This window comes from Balaenoptera physalus (assembly GCF_965194825.1).
Source record: "Balaenoptera physalus genome assembly, chromosome: 12".
NCBI lineage: Eukaryota > Metazoa > Chordata > Mammalia > Artiodactyla > Balaenopteridae > Balaenoptera > Balaenoptera physalus.
In genome coordinates, this window is record NC_138897.1 from 13,831,209 (window position 1) to 13,848,617 (window position 17,409).

At 42.4% G+C, this 17,409-nt stretch overlaps 1 protein-coding gene across 3 annotated transcripts in view; it reads right to left on the reverse strand.

Annotated features, from left to right (window-relative positions):
* The window catches only part of TNFRSF11A (TNF receptor superfamily member 11a), a 161,854-nt gene that overhangs the window by 78,606 nt on the left and 65,839 nt on the right, over positions 1-17,409 (reverse strand). The window contains exon 11 of one of the 3 annotated variants that reach the window (XR_014251747.1): positions 732-3,763. The exons of the other annotated variants lie outside the window; for them this stretch is intronic. The gene's annotated coding sequence lies outside the window, so the exon portion shown is untranslated. Of the gene's footprint in view, positions 1-731; positions 3,764-17,409 lie in introns of those variants that run through there. 3 annotated transcript variants of the gene reach the window in all.

Sequence of the window (17,409 nt, forward strand, 5' to 3'; positions counted from 1 at the left end):
TCCTAATTCTGAATGGCAAATATCAGTATGAACTCAGAATGTACAGTATCTTTTTAAAAATTGTTTCCTAGGGGCTTCCCTGGTGACGCAGTGGTTAAGAATCCGCCTGCCAATGCAGGGGACACAGGTTCAAGCCCTGATCAGGGAAGATCCCACATGCCACAGAGCAACTAAGCCCATGCGCCACAACTACTGAGCCTGCGTTCTGGAGCCGCGCCACAACTACTGAAGCCCACGCGCCCTAGAGCCCATGCTCCGCAACAAGAGAAGCCACCACAATGAGAAGCCTGCGCACCACAACAAATAGTAGCTCCCACTCGACGCAACTAAAGAAAGCCCGCGTGCAGCAACAAAGACCTAATGCAGCCAAAAGTAAATTTTAAAAAAAATGTTTCCTAGATATTCCATTAAAAAGGTCTAAAAACAATGACCAACCCAGTAAGTATGAGTATTCCTAGTGCTAAATGTGGGTCTCTAAATACTGTTTCCCAATAAAAAGAAGCAAGCTCCTTGGGGAATAGTGGATTCCAGTTCAGAGTCAGGGGATGCATAAGCCAAGCTGGAAAATCTTCTTATACAAGAAATCAAGGAAGCTCTCAAAGACTACCGAGTTTTGCCTGAAGGACACAGAAACTAGTTTGAAGTGGTTCCCACTGGCCAAAGATAGGAAAACTTGAGCATCAAAAAGAATAATAACTACTAAAATGAAACACATACATTATGTTAAAATCCATGAGTTCATAAAAAGCTTCTATTGGTCGCTTTAGAAGATTGCTAGGGCACCACTCATTATTCTGAAAACTGGTAAATAAGGGGAAAGAATCAAGTGTGTATCTTATCTTTTCTGTGTAAGTGATACCTTAAGGTAACCAAATACTTGCTAAGGGCAAGTTACTCTTTATAGAAGAATTCCAGCCAATATTTCAAAAATTTTATAAAGGTATTTTGTATCTTTACAAAAAATACAGAGAACAGAGAAACATGTTAAATGACACCAAGGATATAGTCAGAAAAATTCAGAATGTAGGAGAATCTATAGGACAAATGACGCAGTGTATTTAAATAAATAGATGGCACGACGATTTTCCCTCTTTTTTTTTTGAGAGGGAAGAGGAAGAGAGAGACTAAAACCTCCATAAAAGACATACTAACCCATGGCAATGTACGAGTCTTGTTTGGGTCCTGGATTGTACAAACTGTTAAAAGTTCATAAGAGAATTGGAGACATTTGATGATATTAAGGAATTATTATTTTTATATGGGATAATATTATGGTATGTTTAAAACAGTCTTATCTTGGACTTCCCTGGTGGCACAGTGGCTAGGAATCCGCCTGCCAATGCAGGGGACACGGGTTCGAGCCTTGGTCCGGGAAGATCCCACATGCCATGGAGCAACTAAGCCCGTGTGCCACAACTACTAAAGCCCGCGCGCCTAGAGCCCATGCTCCGCAACAAGAGAAGCCACCGCCATGAGAAGCACGCGCACCGCAATGAAGAGTAGCCCCTGCTCGCCGCAACTAGAGAAAGCCCGCGTGCAGCAACGAAGACCCAATGCAGCCAAAAATAAATAAATAAATTTAAAAAAATAGTCTTATCTTTAGAGATGCAAACTGGTGTATTTTTCAGATGAAATATTTGTCTGGAATATTCTTTAAAATAATGCATTGAGGATGGGGGAAAGTGGGTTGAAGTGTAAAAGAAACAAGATTGGCCACATGTTGTTGGTTATTGAACTTGTTTGATAGCTACATAGACCTTCATTATATTATTCCTACTCCTTTTCTATGTTTGAAGAGTTCCTGAAAAAATTCATACTAGCTTTCCTCTTTCATGATTCCCAGTAATTTTCCAAGTGTTGGTTACAGAACCTTCTGGCCCAAAAGATGGGGTCAGACATTTCTTTCCTTTTCCATCTGTGTCCCTTCATAGGGAGCCTTCCTCACTGGGCTCCTGAGAGGGTCCCTGCTCTCTCTGCTCCCTTTTCTCCTTCCTTTGCCCCCCCTTCCCCAGGATCCCGGCATCATCCCAGCAGTAGCCCACAGGGTCATGGGGGCCATTCATCCTGCTCCGTCCAGGAAGGCAGAGCTCCATCCCACCCTGCTGCCCTGCTTAGCATAAGTCCTAAGACTTTCTGGGTTTCTCAGAGCAAGATGTGAACAAAACAAACCCTTCTTGCTAAGATTGACCACTAAATATATATTATCGTATTTAACATGTCTGCCTAGCTCGGCTGTCTTTCCAAAACCTTCTCCACACTGGGATAGAAGCAGAAGGAAGGCAGGCTGTAAGGGGGAGAGAAAATTCCATTCTTCCACAAACAGATAATCAATTGAATATATAAATAATTTAATGAATGCATGAATAAACGATTGATCCAATGTCTTTAACCTCCTACTATCTCATACCTCATACAAGATTGGAAACTTTGGCCCCAAGAATTTGCCTTTACTACAGCAGTCAACCAGCACCCATGTCTGCCTGCTTCTCTCTGTCCAGTATGTACTACGTTTTTGCCTTAACTTTGGCTTCTCAATATACTGAATATACTGAAAGATAAGTCTGACTACTAAAGCAGCCTGTCTTCCCGTTTGGAACCCTGGAAAATATGAAATTCCAAAAATGTCAAGTTGGAAGGTTATTTTGTAATTGATGTTCCAGCCATCTCACTATATTTTCTCAACTGTAATTGTCAAGGGCTCCACATTGCTTCTGCCAAAATCTTTTCATTACCACACCAGTCATATTTCTGAATTTCAATTTAAATTCATACAGTATGCTAGCACCTTCCTGCATAAGATGATGGGTAGTAACTATTAGCCCGGCTAGCATGTGCTGTAATGTCAAACCCCTGCCAGGAGTATTCTCCTGTAATCTTTCAGGGAAATTCTAGGTGTCTGAGCATAACTTTTAAAGAGTTACCTCTTCAGGAAAAAGACTCCCAGAAATATCCTTAATGGGGATCCTCGGGGAATTGCCTGGGCAGTAATGATGCCGCTATTTGACTAACAAAAATACGTTTCAAGGAGGATTTAATTGAATAGTTAAAAGTAGTGTTTTAGGAGAACAGGTTTTGCCCCCCTGAAAATCACTTGGAGAAGGCAATTTCTATAGTCTGAGATGCTTTGATAGGAGTCCTCCAGCATAGGTAGAAAAGGGGAAAAAATCCGCACGGTGATCCCCTTCTACTAGGACTATGGATTTTTCACTCTAGACTGAAATCTTCAATGGGCATGGCTTCATTAACTACCAATTTATTTGAATATCCAGCTATGAAGACATTGAAATCAAGTATGTTGGCTGTAGCGATTACAGTGTGTCTAGTCAACACTGGCATATAATGACTACTTGTAACGCTTGCTGTCACAACTCCTTTACCATAAATGATGCCCTCATTAATAACCAAACTCATATCCATGTCTGCCTAACGGCCAGCAGAAGTCGCCAGTCAGTACCCACACCTCGAGCTAATGCATCTCTCTAATGGCTCTCTTTAGTTTTTGTACATTTTTCTCCAAATTTTGACAATTTTTCATTCATCACTGTGACTGAGAAAGGAAATATTATGCATAAAATATAAAATCGGCAAAAATGTCAGAAAAGCCAGCACTTAAGAAATGAAGCATGATGGTCTACGTTGTGATGACAAATGTTAACACAGGCTCACAAACTTCTGACAAGAGCAGATTCAGAGATGGTTTGTATGACATCAACAGGATTTCATCTCTAAAGGATCAAGAAGGAGGTCAGATCAGCTAGGGGACCTGTGGAAAATCAGAAATACTATCAAAGACAGAGGTACAAGCATCTAGATCGGAGCTGTCCTGCAGAACTTTGAGATGATGGAAATGTTCCGAACCTGTGCTGTCGAATATGGTAGCCACCAGCCACATATGGTTGTTGAGCACTTGAAACGTGGCTAGTGCCACCAAGCAAATGAATTTTAAATTTGATTTAATTTTAAATCATTTAGATGTAAATGGCCACAGCCCAGATTTAGATTATTAAGTCCTCATCAGGGAAAGGTGTGCATATTTGGTCTGAGAGAATGAGCGTCACACAACACCTTCTGGAAACCTAACCATTTATATATGGTTAAAGCAGGCATGATGTAGCCTAATTTGCGTGTATGCCGGGAACTATCTTACCTGCGCTGGGCGCACCTGATCCATCTCAGAGTTATACAGGCTACAGTACACAGTTCACTCAGCATCCTCAGATTCAGGCTAGCACAGCCTGGTCCAGGGATGTTTCTGAACTCAGTGCTGAGGACTGGAACAAGGGTCAGCTCCAGACATCTCTAAGGAGTCGCCCTGGGGAGTAAAAGGGCTTATCCCGCCCCCTGGCCATGGGAGGCAGAAATGGACACCCATGGAGGAGCTCCCAGGTTGGAATTAGAATGTGGACATCTTAGGAGACCATTACTCAGCCGACTAAGGGGCTGAGGGGGCTGAGGAAGTGAGGAACCACCGGTGTGACCCCCGAGAGAGGGGTTAGATTTTCCAGGCCCGAGTGCGGTGCACTTCTCCTCCCACCCCCTTCCTATACAGCACTCAGTGGGATATTCCAATGGGATAACCAGAAGGCCAGTCCCTAAACCATGAGACTAAAGACCTCTGTGTGCAAGCTCCGCTCAGGAAGAATGCGGCAGCCCACGTTTGAGGACCACGGGAGCTGGGACAGTAAGCCTGTGAGGATCCAGAGCCCCATCAAGGACGGACTAAAAACCAAAGGCCTCTCCCCACATTTTCTGGACAGACTCACAGTTCCCCAGGTAGGCAGAGAGGCACCCCATAACCTGGCTGGTAGTGAACTTCTCACTACCCTTGTCAAGTGGAGGCTCAGGGTCACGTTTAATTTGATTTAGAAAAAAATATAGTAATAGGACATGTTTTGCTCCTGAATGAGGAACCAATTCACACCTGCTTGGAGATGGGCATGGTTGGCTTCTAAAGCAAATGTCCTGACGTGTCACTTTCCTACGTTATGATTACCTGCTCCCAGAGGCCTGCATTTTACAAAATGAATTTTCTTATCGCCAAGGCTTGAGGTCCTTTTCTTTTCTAGTTTACAGGGGAAAAAATCCAAAAAGCAACACGCAGAGACATGCCTTGTGGTTTGGCCACTTTAATCTCAGTACCAAGTGGGCCAGACCAGAGCTCCCAGGCTCCCGTAATAAGAACCCTCTGTCGCTCCCCCAGTTTAATTGCCCTCCTGAGGAAGAGGGACACGGTGTGCCTTCAGGTTCAGGTTCAGGCCTGACCAGTCTTGGACTCCATAGACTGCCGCCACCCAGCGACAGAGGGACGAGAGCTGCAAATACAGTAGCAGAAGGAGCAAAGTCTCACCACGCCACCGGGAATTGTTTAGCTGAGAGGACAGTGGATGCAAATCAAACAGGGACCTGGACCGGCTTACTTATAAGCGAGAATGAAAATTTTGTTATTTAAGACCTCAGGTGACTGTAGTGGCCTCTCCATTTGAAGGGCAGTGGCATCATTCATTTCCGTGGGAAAATAAATTCCCTCCTGCTCAGTCCACGTAGAGGGATGGGCAGTGGGGGGCGGCGAGCCAGGGAGACTGAAGTGTCTCAGCCTCACCTGTTGGCTGTCACCCGGAGTGGATGGCCTTGCACTTAGAGGGGCACACGGGTACTGTGGGCTGTGCCGAGGCAGGCCAGGGGCTGAGGAGGGGACGACACTGCTCTCAGAAATAACAGAACTGAGACGGAGCCTAGGGGCGAAGCAAGTCCAGAACTGGAAAAGCACAGCCTTGGGAAAGACTTGGCTGGGGGTGGGAGTGACACGAAAGATAACAGAGGCTGCAGAGAAGTCCGCCCCGTGAGAAATCCCCAGCACTGGAGGCCCGGATAACATTCCTTTACATTATTTGTACTTCTGCAGGTGCTGATAATATTGAATATTTATTTGGCACATACGCTGTGCCTGGCATCCTATGTGGTTTACCTCATTTATTTCTCACAAGAGCCAGTATGAAGTGGGTTCTGTTAATATGCTTGTTTTGGGGGTGACAGTGCAAGTGCAAAAGGGTTAAGTGACTTGCTCAGGATCACAACGCCTTTAGGTGATGGTGCCAGGACCCCAAGTCTAAGCCCAGGGCTCCGTCCACCCTCCTGCCCACCCAACCACATGTCAGCAGGTCCGCTGTGCCGGTGCGCGCACACACGCACGTGTGCGCCTTTGGGGAGAGGGCTGGGCAATAAAAGCCCCGCTGGGCTCTTGCCTAGGGTGGTGCAGCAGAGAGATGAGAAGAGCTCTGGCAGGCGGCCAGATTAGCATGAACCAGCCCGGACGCAGAGGGCCAGGAGACCTCTTGAGATCGGGGATTCACAGAAATGCTGGGAAAGGTCCACGGGACACAGCTTGGAGCTCGGGCTCCACGTATTTCCCTGAGGGACTTCTAGATTCTGTGTTTTGCTCACCTAGATAAAATAAAGTTATCAGAATATTTTTCAGCTCTTACCAGATGTTTCAAAAGATTTATAAGTGGCATCATATTGCATTTTTGTGTGCCTTGCTTTTTTTCAACCTTTTTCTGCAGTTCATCCATATTATTATTATTTTTAAAAAGTTTCTTTGGTGAATAGTTGATTTACAATGTTGTGTTGGTTTCAAGGGTACAGCAAAGTGAATCAGTTATACATATACGTATATCCACTCTTTTTTAGATTCTTTTCCTACATAGGCCATTATAGAATACTGAGTAGAGGTCCCTGTACTATACAGTAGGTCCCTATTTGTTATCTACTTTTTATATAGTACATCCATATTATTGTATGAATCATATATTCATTTTCACTGTCACACAGTATCCCACTGAAGGACTATGCCAGAACTTATCTATTCTATTGTTAATGGACATTTGGGTTGTTTCCACTTTGGGGCTATTTTGAGGAATGACACTCGGACCCTCTTTGTTCGTGTGTCCTGTTGCATGTCTGCAAAGGTTTCTCTAGGATGTACAGCTGGTAGTGAATTCTGGGTCATGGGGGATATGTACCTTGAGCTTTGTCATAACACCAGCCTGTTCTCCTTGGTGGCTGTTCCTGACTCTCATTCCCACCAGCAGTGTAAAAAGTGCCTGTGTCTTTGTTTCCTCATCAGCCATTGTTATTGTTAGAAATGTTCAAAATTTGCCAATCTTTTGGGTATGTAATGATCTCTCATTGTAGCTTTACTCTGCATTTTCTTGATGAAAAATGACATTGGGTAGCTTTTCACACGTTTATCAACTATTTGGATTTTCTCTTTTGTGAAGTACCTGTTTAAGTCTTATGTTTATTTTTTAAATGTTTGTTTTCTTATTGCCAGGAATCCTTTACATATTTTGAATACTAGTCCTTTGTAAGTTACATGTATTTCAAATATTTTTTCCCATTCTGGTTTTCACTTGTGTTCTTTATGATGTCTTTTTTTTTTTAATTTTTTAAAAAAACTATTTATTTATTTATTTATTCTTGGCTGCGTTGGGTCTTTGTTGCTGTGCACGGGCTTTCTCTAGTTGCGGCGAATGGGGGCTACTGTTCGTTGTGGTGCGTAGGCTTCTCATTGCGGTGGCTTCTCTTGTTGCAGAGCATGGGTTCTAGGCACGCGGGCTTCAGTAGTTGTGGCATGTGGGCTCGGTAGTTGTGGCTTGCGGGCTCTAGAGTGCAGGCTCAGTAGTTGTGGCACACGGGCTAGTTGCTCTGCGGCATGTGGGATCTTCCCAGACCAGGGCTCAAACCCGTGTCCCCTGCAGTGGCAGGCGGATTCTTAACTACTGCGCCACTAGGGAAGCCCCTATGATGTCTTTTGATGAAGAGAAGTTCTTTCAGTGTAGTTGAATTTACCAGTTTTGTTTTTTTAATGATTAGTGCCTTTTGTGTCTTCTTTATGAAATCCTTCCTTAAAGACATGACAATACAGTCATCCCTCAGAATCCCTGGGGGATTGGTTCCAGGACCCCCAGAGATACCAAAATCCTTGGATTCTCAAGTCCTTTATATAAAATGGCAGAGTATTTGCATGTAACCAATGCATATTTTCCTGTACAGTTTAAATCATCTCTAGATTACTTACGATACCTAATACAATGTAAATGCTATGTAAATAGTTGCTGGTGCATAGCAAATTCTGTGGTGACTTTTTTCTTTTTTTTTTGGCCACGCAACGCAGCTTATGAGATCTTAGTTCCCCACCCAGGGATCGAATCCAGGCCCTCGGCAGTGACAGCACGGAGTCCTAACCACTGGACTGCCAGGGAATTCCCAGCAAATTCAAGTTTTGCTTTTGGGAACTTTCTGGAATATTTTCCCCTGAATAGTTTCCATCTGAGGTTGACTGACTCCATGGATACAGAACCCATAGATTTGGAGGGCTGATTATATTCTGCTTTATTAACATTTTAAAGTGTTATCATCTCAAACATTTTAAACCCAGCCCCACCTGCACCCTTTCTTTCAGAGGCTCCAGGTGCCCGAGCTTTTCTGGGATTCTAAAACACCAACAGACCTGCTTCTTGGTTTCACCCGCTACCAGTGAAGGTTTCAACTTTTTCTGATCTGCTCTCAGTCAACTACCATCTGCATCCAGTCATATGCTTTTCAGCTTCCAAATGTTAGAGCTTTCATCTGTTTTCCCTGTTATCTTTGTCCGTGTGTGTGTGTATGTGTGTGTACACTTTTACTGTCACATTGGTGGGTTTCAGTGGGGAGAGGCAATAAATACAAGTTCAAATATCTGTGTTTAAATGGAAGTCACAGCAGTATTGCTTATGATAGCAAGAAAAATTGGAAACAACCTAAACATCCACCCACAGGAATAAAGCATAGTAGGTCCACACAATGGAATACCACACAGATGTACAACATTGTGTTACACAGAGGCAGGCTAGTGTGGTGGCTAAGGACACAGATTCTGACACTCACCAGCTGTGTAACTTCAGGTGAGTTACTTTACCTCCCCACCCAGTCTCCCCATCTATAAAATGGGATAATAGTACATGCCTTGTAGAGCTGTTGTGAGAATTAAGAGTAAAGAATATGTAAAGAAAGATGAGCAATTGCAGGTACATAGTTAGGAGTACATAAGAGTGTTATTAATAAAAGTATGAAGTGCATTTATACATAAAGATATGGCTTTCTCTCCAAGGTATATTATTAGTTTAAAAAGGTGAAAAACAGTATGCATAAAAGAAAAAAAAACATATAAAAACACTATGATCATGGGAATTTCCTGGTGGTCCAGTGATTAGGACTCTGCGCTTTCCCAGCCAAGGGTCAGGGTTCAATCCTTGGTCGGGAACTAAGATCCCGCAAGCCTCGAGGGCATGGCCGAAAAAGAGGAAAAAATAAAAACTCTAAAAAAACCCCCACTATGATCAAACTTTTAAAAGGACAAATGCGCACACATACATACACAGAACATTTCTGAAAGGGTACTCAAGAAACTGTAAAAGTGGTTATCTTGGGGTAGAAGGTAGAAGGGACTTTGAATTTCATGTCTTTTGGCATTCTTTGATTTTTTTTTATTATGTGTGCTTAGTACTGTTATAATTAAAAACAAGCAAATTTAAAAATATATATATATAATTGTTGAAGCTGGAGGTTTGTTACATTATCTCTACTTTTGTGTATTTTGAAATCTTTCAGAATAAAATTTTTTTATAAATTAAAGCAAGCAAATCATCATCTTTGTCAGATATTCTCCAAAATCCAATGTTGAATAATTGGATGGTACGAAATAATTCCTTAAAGAAAGCTTGCATGGGGCCATTCCCATGGAGGCAGGCAGGAGCCAAACTGCAGAGAATCAGTTGTTCTAGGAGAACACCACCGAGGTCTTATATTATTGTAGGAATTTTTTTTTAATTCTGAAAAATTTCTAGGCCCTAAAATGTTTTTTTTTCTAGAGATCCTTGTGTTCAATTTTAGGAGCCAATAAAAACTGCCTTTTTAGGGGACTGCTGGCTTTCTGGACAGCTAATTACAGGCAGAATGACCTTCCATCTGAGTGAAAAGAGAGATTAACTTCTCAACTCCCTTAGAGGGTAATCAACCCTACCATCTATTTACTTGGTTTCCAAATTATATGCATCTATCCTCATGCAGCAATACAGGAGACAAGCACTCTAGATTCTCACCAATAGGTTCAGTTTAAACTAGCATTCACTCAGCTCTTATCACTGGATTGGTAATGTGATAAACAGAGCTGATTGTCTATATAGCTTGTGCATTCCATTTATTCCTTTAAGTATTCTGAGTTTTACCCTTTGATCAGATTAGAACACCAGAAGCCTCGATATTTGAAGTATATTAGATTAGCCCATTAGAAGATTATCTTTAATTGCCTTAGCTTTTATCTGATGTTGCTATAGGAAATGGTCATATGAAATTTGCTTCTGTAGTTGCTATAAAATATTCTTCACTACACCACCTATATAAAGCCAACTGGAAAGTCTGTTTCAGAAATTGGGGCCAAGAAAATTTTCCCAGAACACCACAGAACTGAAGGGATTTCTTTCAGTAATGAAAATCACAGAATTTAAGCATTTTCTCAAGCTATTGGGAAGCTGAGAAATGGATCCATAGCCCAGCAACTCTGTTCACCAGAATAGTTGGTATGCTTACATCCTCTTTATTCCTTAATCTGTATTTTCTATTTCATTACATTTTGTGTATGTCTGTTATTGTCTCTTTGAATCCGTTTTTCACTTAGTTGATCCTCTTCAAAAGTTTAGTAGATTATATCCTGAAGAGGTACACACTTCCTGGGGCGATCAGGGTCAGGATCTTTTTCTTCTGGCAGGATCACCAGGAATGGTTTCATGAAGACATGGCATTTGAACCAAGTCTTTGAGCACAGGTAGGGTTGACAAACATTGGGAAGAATGTTACTGGCAGAAGAAGGTATGAATAAAAGAGTGATGGAAAGAATGCACAGGCCATTTTGGGGGGATAATAGGATTCGTTTGGGCCAAGGCATGAGGTGTAAGAAGAGACGAAGGGAAGCCAAGCTGGAGAGACGGGGAGGCTTAGGTCAGAAGGAAGCCTCATGCCAGGCTGACGAATTCAGCACTAGAGCACAAGAGAAGGATTTATTTTTTTCCAGAATAGGGAAAACGACTGTATATTTTTAGGCAGAGGAGAGAAACTATCAAGACATAGAGTTTAAAGACAAAGATCAAATAGTACAACTGCTATAGGAAGGTCCAAAGTGATGTAGCAGGAAATGCAATTTAAAGCACTAACCAAGGGCTTAACCTTGGAAAGACCAAGGAAGAAGAGAAAGGCATCAAGCACACAGTCACAGAGGCCAGGCTCTCCCCCAACTCTGCTGCTGTGGATGCTTAAATCATGCTTTTCTTTAGAGGTACCTTCATAAACATTAATCAAGCAATATCACACACTTAAGAATAGCACTAAAATGTATTCCTGCCCAAGAGTTGATGAGGAGAGGTTTTTTGTTTTAACAAAAGACTTCTAGCCGATAACCTTAGAGGGGATAATAGAATTTAATAATTGCCATTTTGCCACTTTGAAATAATAGAACTAAGCAGCACTCACTGGTGGATGCTGCAACCATCAGGTGAGCCTTTTGAGGGCAGGAGGAGATGACACTTCTAGGAAAGAACGTCGTAAAGATAAAGGCTTTCTAAAAAACAAAACCACTAATTCGAAAAGATACATGCACCCCAATGTTCATAGTAGCATTATTTACAATTGCCAAGATATGGAAGCAACTTAAGTGTCCATGGACAGACATGGATAAAGAAGATGTGGCATATATATATATACACACACACACATATTTTATATATATATATATATATACACACACACACACACACACACACACACACAGTGGAATACTACTCAGCCATAAAAAAGAATGAAATCTTGCCATTTGCAACAACATGGATGGACTTGGAGGGCATTATGCTAAGTGAAGTGAGTCAGAGAAAGACAAATACTGTATGATATCACTTATATGTGGAATCTAAAAAATACAACAAATATAACAAAAAGGAAGCAGACTCACAGATATAGAGAACAAACCAGTGGTTACCAGTAGGAAGAGGAAAGGGGGAAGAGGCAATACATGGGTGGGGAAGTAAGAGGTACAAATTATTAGGTATAAAATAAGCTACAAGGATATATTGTACAACACGAGGAATATAGCCAATATTTTATAATAACTATAAATGGAGCATAACCTTTAAGAATTGTGAATCACTATATTGTACACCTGTAACTTATATGATATTGTACATCAAATATACTTCAATAAAAAAATAGTAAATACAAAAAAAAAATGACCACAGACTACTTAGAATTGCCTTATACAGATTCCTCTTTCTCTGAGGTATTGACCTCCTTTAGAATATTTGTTGCTGACTAGAATGAAAAGACAATAAAACATTCCCATTAAAAAAAATAAGAGTCTTTCTAATGGAGTGATCGTCAGACCAGCTGAATCTGCAGCTCCATCTAGAACACAGGCATCAGAAGAACGTGAGACTGTCAGACACAACATATCTCACGACAAGATGCAGTAAGTAGGACATGCCACCACCCAGGAATTGCCTAAAATAATTAAACCTGAATCTAATCGTGATGCTAGTTGTAAATATTATTTTTACAGGAGAAACAGTAGGAGGAACTAGTTAAATGACAGCCCGAGGAAGGAATCAGATAAGCCCCGGATGCACAACATTCTACAGGCTAAACGACTCATTTTCAAACAAATCAATGGCATTATTTAAAAAAAAAGTCTATAATAGGATAAATAGAATAAAAAGGACTTGAGACCTAATAATCAAATGCAATATATGGAAAGAGGTGATGGCTTCTGGTCAACAACCTCCTCTGAGCTTATTAGGTCAGCTCAGGAGTTCCATCTTCTCCTAGAACTCCAGGGGTAGTGGGCCTGGCCACCCAGACTGGGGACAGGGGACCACTGCAGGCCTGGGAGCCGGTACCAGGAAAGGCTCAGCCACACCACTGGCTCCTGAGTTCGCTGGTGAAGGACCCTGGCTGCTGCCCCCACCTCACACACCCAGTGCTTGGTCCCCCGTGCACCCCGAATCCTCAGCGCTCGGCACTCGGGGCCTCTCTCCGCTCTTCTTGTGTTTTTGGCCACACTGCTGTGGGATCTTAGTTCCCCCACCAGGCATCGAAGGAAAGCATGAAGTCTTAACCACTGGACTGCCAGGAAATTCCCTCTCTCTGCTCTTTTGAAACCACTGATTATGTCACACTCTGAATAATTAGTAAAATTAGTTTGCAGTAATTATATCATTTCTCTTCTCATCTCCTTTAACATGGTATAAACATTTATGCAAATTGAGAATATCTTTAATAATCAAATATTTATATAACATCTGCTATGAAAAAAAAGTCAACTGAATTAAGAATTTCCAAGGTAAACTATTTTAAATCCTGAGACTTCCAGAACTCTGAGGCCCCTTCTGGGAAGTGATTTATTTGGGAGGCAATGGGGGGGGGCGGGGAGGAGGAGGGCTGTTCACGGCTAATGACAAACCTTTGGAGTAGAGGTGAATTCTCATTTGCATGGGTTACAAATCAAGGAAAAGTTAAGATCAGGACAGAACCACCCAGGGGTTAATTATGTAGAGGGATCTGTTTAGTCCTGGGTGGGCTTCTACATTCTTTGGGGCAATGCAGTCCACAGTGGTAAGACAGGAGGCAGGAACCTCCCACTCCTCAAATAAGGTCACATTTATAGGTGCCAGGTGTTAGGACTTCAACATGTTTGGGGGGAACCCAATTCAACTTACAACACCCCCATGGGCCTCCTATATGGGAAAAGCCTTTCTTCCATAGTTACTGAAGACAGGGATCCCTGAGTGAGAGACTTGGGTCCCCATCTAAGACTGGATCCTGAAGTCCTTGATATCCTGGGGGGAAAAGTGACCCCCAAACTCTAAAGCCTCAATGGTTCTCCATTGTGCTGACTCCCTGCTAGAGGCTAGAAGTCATCTTTGGAGGCAGATGATTCTTTTGCTTTGGGAAAAATACGCTGATGGTTTGTGGAAAGTAGAGCAAATATCCTGTTCTGAAATAGGGTAGCTCAAGATAAAAGGACCTCTAGGTAATATAAAAATCTGTCCTCACTGATCTGCAGATTGTTTCTGGGGGAAGCAGTTGAGCCTGGATTCTGGGTAGGGCAAAGATGGTTTCAAGCGCATTCCTTTGCTTGGGGTGGAGGTGGGAGAAGTGGAAGGGGTGGGTGGTGGGAGTTACAGGTCATGCAAAATGGAGCCAGGCTGAAGGCTAAGGAGGACGTCACCTTGAAGAGGCAGTAGTGTGTGTACCAGAGCCGGCTGTGTGGACTTGCAGTAGATGATTGTAAGCTTCTCAGGAATTTTGCAAGCTAATTGATAAACATGACCTTCATTAAAAATTAAATTATGTAAATGTGTAACTAAATAAATTATATTAAAAACAAAGTTAATAAATACTCGAGCTCATCACTTCATAATTATTTTACTACTTTTTCTATTATCTATATTCTCGAAGTCTAATGTGTCAGTTGGTGGAAATACTGTATCAGGTTACATAGGGTGTGCTACCATACATCTCTTCCCAACTTCCATTCAATGACATCACAGTTGGCAGCTTGAAACTGGCCATGGTGGGATGTACACCATGGGAAGTGCAAAGATGAGAAAGCAGCCGCCTCCATCCAGTTGTTAAATATCTACCAGCCCTCCACTGACGGGGAGCACTGCGCAGGCGATTGAACTACTGGGAGTTGTTTGGTTTCCCAGGCTGACTGTCTTTTCTGTGCTGGAAAAGGGGAATAAAGGAACAGGCTAGTGTCTACACACAGGACAAATCAATATGGCAGAGCCCAGCAGCCTGAGCAAGCAGGTGACAAGGTGGAAAGAGGTGACGTGTAGGTGGAGACAGCCCGGCCCAGAGAGCCGACACCTCTAAGGGTTTATAGACTGTGGAAGCTCGGTGTTAGCAGCTGAGTACTGGTGGCTCAGCTCCATTCTGAGACCCCCAAAATAAAAAGGTATACGTACACATATTCCTTGCAGATTCTCAGAAACACTCTCAGAGGGGAACCTGAGGAAGGTCTGGGTTACCAGTCATCCCACAGGCAGGGGCTCCAACTGTGGTCTTCGGAGAGATTGAGAAGCTCTCAGCTTCAGAAAGTTAACAGCAGTCTTTCCTATAGAATTTCTCAGGACCTTCAATGATCTAATGTGCTCCAGGACTCTCCCAGGGGGTCCCGTATGCAGCATTTCCCAAAGTTATTTTTCCACAAAATCGCTCATGGGCTAGGACTCCACAGAAACAAACTTTGCAAAGCTCTAAACTAGGCACGTGGGGATCATGGAAATCCAGCCCAGCGTTTTCCAGCCCGATCATAGTTCTATGATCCTTAAAGAGGGACATGCTTGTTATTTTCACACATGTGATGGTGCTCACATGGAACTCTCCTTTACAGCCCATCCTTCTCACTCCACCACCCAAAATATACAACGGGAAAAAATGTTTTTGCAGTGAAGAGTGACCTGCAGACTACTGGCATCTCCATTATGGCCCAAAAGCCTCAGTGAGGGCCAGGGTTGCTATATTTAGCAAATAGAAACAGAGGATGCCTAGTTACATTTGCATTTCAGATAAACAAGGAATAATTTTTAGAATCTTCATGCTTCATGCAATATTTGGGCCATCCAAATACTGAAAATGTATTTCTCGTTTATCTGAAAAGTTAACTGGGTAGCCTGCGTATTCCTGGGACACCAAGTGAAGGCAGGTTTTTGAAGGGATGCTGTCAGGTCTTCAGGGAGGCAGTTGTGGGGTGGTGGGAAACAAGTTCTAGAGTCGGATTTGGTGGGACTGAGTTTTGTCACTTAATTAGCAACATGAGTAAGTTAACTAACCTCGCTGAGACTCAATTTCTCCAGCTCTACGTAGTTATGGGAGATAACACTTCCCTCATGAGTGGTTGATAGAATTAAATTTGAAAATTCATGAAACAGACTCTAGCACAAATTAGCACATAGTAGTTGCTTAATCAATGTTAGTTCCAACCTCTCCTCACATCTCCCTCTCTTATTTGGGATCAATCACTGAGGAAACAATTTTGCTGGAATTCTGAGGGATATGGTAAGCACTCTAGCCACTTGTGAAACTTCCATCTTCTCCATTTCAGCTTCTGTGGGGCTTCAGTAGTTCAGAGTCAGAACCCAACTGACAATTCGCGGGTCAGCCCTTCAGGCCTGAAGACAATGGGCCCACCTGGAGGCCGTTCTAGCGAGACTAAACCAGGAGCCCCTTGCCTTCCTAGTAATTCAAACATTCGACAATTCTACCAGTGACAATCAGTTAAAATCATCACAGAAGCCTCCATGTTTTGTTTGTAAAGTGCTGATTTTACAAATAATGTTCGCTTGGCTTGTGAATTGCTGCCAAGGGGGAAGGGAGAGTCCTGCCCAGGTGGCTCTCCACGTGCTTCCCTGTCACCCTGTGGCCGACACAACGTCACATTACTCTCAATTTCCCTGGGTAACCAAGAACTGCCCAATCCATGCTCCAAAGATGGTGACTACTTCAAGCTGTGAATCTCTGTCTTGATATTGGTTTACATAATTATTTTGATTACAAAGTGTTGGTTCTCTAACTATGTTCCCTTTGCACTAATGCTGATTATTTAAAATTTGTTTGTAGCATGCCTGGATTGACTAGGAAAAAATCAGTTGGGCAATGAGGGGAATTAGAGGCAAATTGGGGACAACTCAGTATGTATTTTAAATTGGTTGTGCAGAATTCTGGAAGCAGATAATCCACATGTATCATATACACAGCTAGCTTTAAAAAAAAAAAGCCATTTCCTACAAGACAAATGAGAACAGTCCAAGGTTACCATTGTTCTTATTATGGTTTCAGTTTTCCCCAGAGCATAGGAATCTTCACATTCTTTTCAAAACAGCATTAAGGAAGTTGAAAGCTTCCTTTTAATGAAAGTATAACCTCATTTGAATGTTTAAAAATACCCCTTGAACACAGGATCAACTGCTAGACTACTTACTGCATGGGTATCAAGGATGTTGGTTGTAAAAGTTTTAATTACATAATAAGAGGGAAAAAGCCATAATTTAAGAGGGCAATTACCCAGAATAATTTACCTCATTATTAACTTCTTCGGATAGATCTAAAGCCCTCAGAAGCCTTGCTTTTAGGACACAAAACAATACAAAGTCCGCTCGTCATTAGTAAACATTTGAAACTGTGTTTAGAGCCAAGTTGTGGACAATACCAAGTGCTGGTGAGCAGGGAGGGTGGGTAACTGACTCTCACACATTGCCATATTGCAAACACACACTTACCAGAGAGCCCAACAATCCCACTCCTAGGTATTTACTCAAGAGAAAT